Raw genomic sequence first — 8,730 nt, forward strand, 5'->3', positions numbered from 1 at the left:
ATTGATGAATGAGACTTGGTTTCACTGAGGTTCAGCTTTGTGATCAATGTTGGTTCTGTTTATAATAATATGAATATAATTGATGAATGAGGCTGGGTTTCACTGAGGTTCAGCTTTGTGATCAATGTCGGTTCTGTTTATATTAATATGAATATAATTAATGAATGAGGCTGGGTTTCACTGAGGTTCAGCTTTTTGATCAATGCTTGTTCTGTTTCTATTAATATGTATATAATTGATGAATGAGGCTGGGTTTCACTGAGGTTCAGCTTTGTGATCAATGTTGGTTCTATATATATTTATATGAATATAATTAATGAATGAGGCTGTGTTTCAAAGAACTTAAACTCATTGATCAATGTTGGTTCTGTTTATATTAATATGAATATAATTGAGCAATGAGGCTGCGTTTCACTGAGGTTAAACTCATTGATCAATGTTGGTTCTGTTTATATTAATATGAATATAATTGATGAATGAGGCTGGGTTTCACTGAGGTTCAGCTTTGTGTTCAATGTTGGTTCTGTTTATATTAATATGAATATAATTGAGGAATGTGGCTGGGTTTCACTGATGTTCAGCTTTGTGATCAATGTTGGTTCTCTTTATATTAATATGAACATAATTGAGGAATGAGGCTGCGTTTCACTGAGGTTAAACTCATTGATCAATGTTGGTTCTGTTTATATTAATATGAATATAATTGATGAATGAGGCTGGGTTTCACTGAGGTTCAGCTTTGTGATCAATGTTTGTTCTGTTTATATTACTATGTATATAATTGAGGAATGAGGCTGCGTTTCACTGAGGTTAAACTCATTGATCAATGTTGGTTCTGTTTATATTAATATGAATATAACTGATGAATGAGGCTGGGTTTCACTGAGGTTCAGCTTTGTGATCAATGTTGGTTCTGTTTATATGAATATGAATATAATTGAGGAATGAGGCTGGGTTTCACTGAGGTTAAACTCATTGATCAATGTTGGTTCTGTTTATATTAATATGAATATAATTGATGAATGAGGCTGGGTTTCACTGAGGTTCAGCTTTGTGATCAATGTTTGTTCTGTTTATATTAATATGAATATAATTGATGAATGAGGCTGGGTCTCACTGAGGTTCAGCTTTGTGGTCAATGCTTGTTCTGTTTATATCAATATGTATATAATTGATGAATGAGGCTGAGTTTCACTGAGGTTCAGCTTTGTGATCAATGTTGGTTCTGTTTATATTAATATGAATATAATTGATGAATGAGGCTGGGTTTCACTGAGGTTCAGCTTTGTGATCAATGTTGGTTCTGTATATATTTATATGAATATAATTAATGAATGAGGCTGTGTTTCAAAGAACTTAAACTCATTGATCAATGTTGGTTCTGTTTATATTAATATGAATATAATTGAGGAATGAGGCTGAGTTTCACTGAGGTTCAGCTTTGTGATCAATGTTGGTTCTGTTTATATTAATATGAATATAATTGATGAATGAGGCTGAGTTTCACTGAGGTTCAGCTTTGTGATCAATGTTGGTTCTGTATATATTTATATGAATATAATTAATGAATGAGGCTGTGTTTCAAAGAACTTAAACTCATTGATCAATGTTGGTTCTGTTTATATTAATATGAATATAATTGAGGAATGAGGCTGCGTTTCACTGAGGTTAAACTCATTGATCAATATTGGTTCTGTTTATATTAATATGAATAAAATTGATGAATGAGGCTGGGTTTCACTGAGGTTCAGCTTTGTGATCAATGTTGGTTCTGTTTATATTAATATGAATAAAATTGATGAATGAGGCTGGATTTCACTAAGATTCAGCTTTGTGGTCAATGTTGGTTCTTTTTATATTAATATGAATATAATTGATGAATGAGGCTGGGTTTCACTGAGGTTAAACTCATTGATCAATATTGGTTCTGTTTATATTAATATGAATATAATTGATGAATGAGGCTGGGTTTCACTGAGGTTTAGCTTTGTGATCAATGTTGGTTCTGTTTATATTAATATGAATATAATTGATGAATGAGGCTGGGTTTCACTGAGGTTAAACTCATTGATCAATGTTGGTTCTGTTTATATGAATATGAATATAATTGATGAATGAGGCTGGGTTTCACTGAGATTCAGCTTTGTGGTCAATGTTGGTTCTGTTTATATTAATATGAATATAATTGATGAATGAGGCTGGGTTTCACTGAGGTTCAGCTTTGTGTTCAATGTTGGTTCTGTTTATATTAATATGAATATAATTGAGGAATGCGGCTGGGTTTCACTGATGTTCAGCTTTGTGATCAATGTTGGTTCTCTTCATATTAATATGAACATAATTGAGGAATGAGGCTGCGTTTCACTGAGGTTAAACTCATTGACCAATGTTGGTTCTGTTTATATTAATATGAATATAATTGATGAATGAGGCTGGGTTTCACTGAGGTTCAGCTTTGTGATCAATGTTTGTTCTATTTGTATTACTATGAATATAATTGAGGAATGAGGCTGCGTTTCACTGAGGTTAAACTCATTGATCAATGTTGGTTCTGTTTATATTAATATGAATATAATTCAAGAATGAGGCTGGGTTTCACTGAGGTTCAGCTTTGTGATCAATGTTGGTTCTGTTTATATTAATATGAATATAATTGATGAATGAGGCTGAGTTTCACTGAGGTTCAGCTTTGTGATCAATGTTGGTTCTGTATATATTTATATGAATATAATTAATAAATGAGGCTGTGTTTCAAAGAACTTAAACTCATTGATCAATGTTGGTTCTGTTTATATTAATATGAATATAATTGAGGAATGAGGCTGCGTTTCACTGAGGTTAAACTCATTGATCAATGTTGGTTCTGTTTATATTAATATGAATAAAATTGATGAATGAGGCTGGGTTTCACTGAGGTTCAGCTTTGTGATCAATGTTGGTTCTGTTTATATTAATATGAATAAAATTGATGAATGAGGCTGGATTTCACTGAGATTCAGCTTTGTGGTCAATGTTGGTTCTTTTTATATTAATATGAATATAATTGATGAATGAGGCTGGGTTTCACTGAGGTTAAACTCATTGATCAATATTGGTTCTGTTTATATTAATATGAATATAATTGATGAATGAGGCTGGGTTTCACTGAGGTTTAGCTTTGTGATCAATGTTGGTTCTGTTTATATTAATATGAATATAATTGATGAATGAGGCTGGGTTTCACTGAGGTTCAGCTTTGTGATCAATGTTGGTTCTGTTTATATTAATATGAATATAATTGATGAATGAGGCTGGGTTTCACTGAGATTCAGCTCTGTGATCAATGTTGGTTCTGTTTATATTAATATGAATATAATTGATGAATGAGGCTGGGTTTCACTGAGATTCAGCTTTGTGGTCAATGTTGGTTCTGTTTATATTAATATGAATATAATTGATGAATGAGGCTGGGTTTCACTGAGGTTCAGCATTGTGTTCAATGTTGGTTCTGTTTATATTAATATGAATATAATTGAGGAATGCGGCTGGGTTTCACTGATGTTCAGCTTTGTGATCAATGTTGGTTTTCTTTATATTAATATGAACATAATTGAGGAATGAGGCTGCGTTTCACTGAGGTTAAACTCATTGACCAATGTTGGTTCTGTTTATATTAATATGAATATAATTGATGAATGAGGCTGGGTTTCACTGAGGTTCAGCTTTGTGATCAATGTTTGTTCTGTTTATATTACTATGAATATAATTGAGGAATGAGGCTGCGTTACACTGAGGTTAAACTCATTGATCAATGTTGGTTCTGTTTATATGAATATGAATATAATTGATGAATGAGGCTGGGTTTCACTGAGATTCAGCTTTGTGGTCAATGTTGGTTCTGTTTATATTAATATGAATATAATTGATGAATGAGGCTGGGTTTCACTGAGGTTCAGCTTTGTGTTCAATGTTGGTTCTGTTTATATTAATATGAATATAATTGAGGAATGCGGCTGGGTTTCACTGATGTTCAGCTTTGTGATCAATGTTGGTTCTCTTTATATTAATATGAACATAATTGAGGAATGAGGCTGCGTTTCACTGAGGTTAAACTCATTGACCAATGTTGGTTCTGTTTATATTAATATGAATATAATTGATGAATGAGGCTGGGTTTCACTGAGGTTCAGCTTTGTGATCAATGTTTGTTCTGTTTATATTACTATGAATATAATTGAGGAATGAGGCTGCGTTTCACTGAGGTTAAACTCATTGATCAATGTTGGTTCTGTTTATATGACTATGAATATAATTGATGAATGAGGCTGGGTTTCACTGAGATTCAGCTTTGTGGTCAATGTTGGTTCTGTTTATATTAATATGAATATAATTGATGAATGAGGCTGGGTTTCACTGAGGTTCAGCTTTGTGTTCAATGTTGGTTCTGTTTATATTAATATGAATATAATTGAGGAATGCGGCTGGGTTTCACTGATGTTCAGCTTTGTGATCAATGTTGGTTCTCTTTATATTAATATGAACATAATTGAGGAATGAGGCTGCGTTTCACTGAGGTTAAACTCATTGACCAATGTTGGTTCTGTTTATATTAATATGAATATAATTGATGAATGAGGCTGGGTTTCACTGAGGTTCAGCTTTGTGATCAATGTTTGTTCTATTTGTATTACTATGAATATAATTGAGGAATGAGGCTGCGTTTCACTGAGGTTAAACTCATTGATCAATGTTGGTTCTGTTTATATTAATATGAATATAATTCAAGAATGAGGCTGGGTTTCACTGAGGTTAAACTGATTGATCAATGTTGGTTCTGTTTATATTAATATGAATATAACTGATGAATGAGGCTGGGTTTCACTGAGGTTCAGCTTTGTGATCAATGTTGGTTCTGTTTATATGAATATGAATATAATTGAGGAATGAGGCTGGGTTTCACTGAGGTTAAACTCATTGATCAATGTTGGTTCTGTTTATATTAATATGAATATAATTGATGAATGAGGCTGGGTTTCACTGAGGTTCAGCTTTGTGATCAATGTTTGTTCTGTTTATATTGATATGAATATAATTGATGAATGAGGCTGGGTTTCACTGAGGTTCAGCTTTGTGGTCAATGCTTGTTCCGTTTATATTAATATGTATATAATTGATGAATGAGGCTGAGTTTCACTGAGGTTCAGCTTTGTGATCAATGTTGGTTCTGTTTATATTAATATGAATATAACTGAGGAATAAGGTGGGTTTCACTGAGGTTAAACTCATTGATCAATGATGGTTCTGTCTATATTAAAATGAATATAATTGATGATTGAGGCTGCGTTTCACTGAGGTTCAGCTTTGTGATCAATGTTGGTTCTGTTTATATTAATATGAATATAATTGAGGAATGAGGCTGCGTTTCACTGAGGTTAAACTCATTGATCAATGTTGGTTCTGTTTATATTAATATGAATAAAATTGATGAATGAGGCTGGGTTTCACTGAGGTTCAGCTTTGTGATCAATGTTGGTTCTGTTTATATTAATATGAATAAAATTGATGAATGAGGCTGGATTTCACTAAGATTCAGCTTTGTGGTCAATGTTGGTTCTTTTTATATTAATATGAATATAATTGATGAATGAGGCTGGGTTTCACTGAGGTTAAACTCATTGATCAATATTGGTTCTGTTTATATTAATATGAATATAATTGATGAATGAGGCTGGGTTTCACTGAGGTTTAGCTTTGTGATCAATGTTGGTTCTGTTTATATTAATATGAATATAATTGATGAATGAGGCTGGGTTTCACTGAGGTTCAGCTTTGTGATCAATGTTGGTTCTGTTTATATTAATATGAATATAATTGATGAATGAGGCTGGGTTTCACTAAGATTCAGCTCTGTGATCAATGTTGGTTCTGTTTATATTAATATGAATATAATTGATGAATGAGGCTGGGTTTCTCTGAGGTTCAGCTTTGTGATCAATGTTTGTTCTGTTTATATTACTATGAATATAATTGAGGAATGAGGCTGCGTTTCACTGAGGTTAAACTCATTGATCAATGTTGGTTCTGTTTATATGAATATGAATATAATTGATGAATGAGGCTGGGTTTCACTGAGATTCAGCTTTGTGGTCAATGTTGGTTCTGTTTATATTAATATGAATATAATTGATGAATGAGGCTGGGTTTCACTGAGGTTCAGCTTTGTGTTCAATGTTGGTTCTGTTTATATTAATATGAATATAATTGAGGAATGCGGCTGGGTTTCACTGATGTTCATCTTTGTGATCAATGTTGGTTCTCTTCATATTAATATGAACATAATTGAGGAATGAGGCTGCGTTTCACTGAGGTTAAACTCATTGATCAATGTTGGTTCTGTTTATATTAATATGAATATAATTGATGAATGAGGCTTGGTTTCACTGAGGTTTAGCTTTGTGATCAATGTTGGTTCTGTTTATAATAATATGAATATAATTGATGAATGAGGCTGGGTTTCACTGAGGTTCAGCTTTGTGATCAATGTCGGTTCTGTTTATATTAATATGAATATAATTGATGAATGAGGCTGGGTTTCACTGAGGTTCAGCTTTTTGATCAATGCTTGTTCTGTTTCTATTAATATGTATATAATTGATGAATGAGGCTGGGTTTCACTGAGGTTCAGCTTTGTGATCAATGTTGGTTCTGTATATATTTATATGAATATAATTAATGAATGAGGCTGTGTTTCAAAGAACTTAAACTCATTGATCAATGTTGGTTCTGTTTATATTAATATGAATACAATTGAGCAATGAGGCTGCGTTTCACTGAGGTTAAACTCATTGATCAATGTTGGTTCTGTTTATATTAATATGAATATAATTGATGAATGAGGCTGGGTTTCACTGAGGTTCAGCTTTGTGATCAATGTTTGTTCTGTTTATATTACTATGAATATAATTGAGGAATGAGGCTGCGTTTCACTGAGGTTAAACTCATTGATCAATGTTGGTTCTGTTTATATTAATATGAATATAACTGATGAATGAGGCTGGGTTTCACTGAGGTTCAGCTTTGTGATCAATGTTGGTTCTGTTTATATGAATATGAATATAATTGAGGAATGAGGCTGGGTTTCACTGAGGTTAAACTCATTGATCAATGTTGGTTCTGTTTATATTAATATGAATATAATTGATGAATGAGGCTGGGTTTCACTGAGGTTCAGCTTTGTGATCAATGTTTGTTCTGTTTATATTAATATGAATATAATTGATGAATGAGGCTGGGTCTCACTGAGGTTCAGCTTTGTGGTCAATGCTTGTTCTGTTTATATCAATATGTATATAATTGATGAATGAGGCTGAGTTTCACTGAGGTTCAGCTTTGTGATCAATGTTGGTTCTGTTTATATTAATATGAATATAATTGATGAATGAGGCTGGGTTTCACTGAGGTTCAGCTTTGTGATCAATGTTGGTTCTGTATATATTTATATGAATATAATTAATGAATGAGGCTGTGTTTCAAAGAACTTAAACTCATTGATCAATGTTGGTTCTGTTTATATTAATATGAATATAATTGAGGAATGAGGCTGAGTTTCACTGAGGTTCAGCTTTGTGATCAATGTTGGTTCTGTTTATATTAATATGAATATAATTGATGAATGAGGCTGAGTTTCACTGAGGTTCAGCTTTGTGATCAATGTTGGTTCTGTTTATATTAATATGAATATAATTGATGAATGAGGCTGGGTTTCACTGAGGTTCAGCTTTGTGATCAATGTTGGTTCTGTATATATTTATATGAATATAATTAATGAATGAGGCTGTGTTTCAAAGAACTTAAACTCATTGATCAATGTTGGTTCTGTTTATATTAATATGAATATAATTGAGGAATGAGGCTGCGTTTCACTGAGGTTAAACTCATTGATCAATGTTGGTTCTGTTTATATTAATATGAATAAAATTGATGAATGAGGCTGGGTTTCACTGAGGTTCAGCTTTGTGATCAATGTTGGTTCTGTTTATATTAATATGAATAAAATTGATGAATGAGGCTGGATTTCACTAAGATTCAGCTTTGTGGTCAATGTTGGTTCTTTTTATATTAATATGAATATAATTGATGAATGAGGCTGGGTTTCACTGAGGTTAAACTCATTGATCAATATTGGTTCTGTTTATATTAATATGAATATAATTGATGAATGAGGCTGGGTTTCACTGAGGTTTAGCTTTGTGATCAATGTTGGTTCTGTTTATATTAATATGAATATAATTGATGAATGAGGCTGGGTTTCACTGAGGTTCAGCTTTGTGATCAATGTTTGTTCTGTTTATATTACTATGAATATAATTGAGGAATGAGGCTGCGTTTCACTGAGGTTAAACTCATTGATCAATGTTGGTTCTGTTTATATTAATATGAATATAATTGATGAATGAGGCTGGGTTTCACTGAGGTTCAGCTTTGTGATCAATGTTTGTTCTGTTTATATTAATATGAATATAATTGATGAATGAGGTTGGGTTTCACTGAGATTCAGCTTTGTGATCAATGTTGGTTCTGTTTATATTAATATGAATATAATTGATGAATGAGCCTGGGTTTCACTGAGATTCAGCTTTGTGGTCAATGTTGGTTCTGTTTATATTAATATGAATATAATTGATGAATGAGGCTGGGTTTCACTGAGGTTCAGCTTTGTGTTCAATGTTGGTTCTGTTTATATTAATATGA

The sequence above is a fragment of the Leuresthes tenuis genome, unplaced genomic scaffold (assembly GCF_036924035.1).
Source record: "Leuresthes tenuis unplaced genomic scaffold, fLeuTen1.0.hap1 SCAF_15, whole genome shotgun sequence".
NCBI lineage: Eukaryota > Metazoa > Chordata > Actinopteri > Atheriniformes > Atherinopsidae > Leuresthes > Leuresthes tenuis.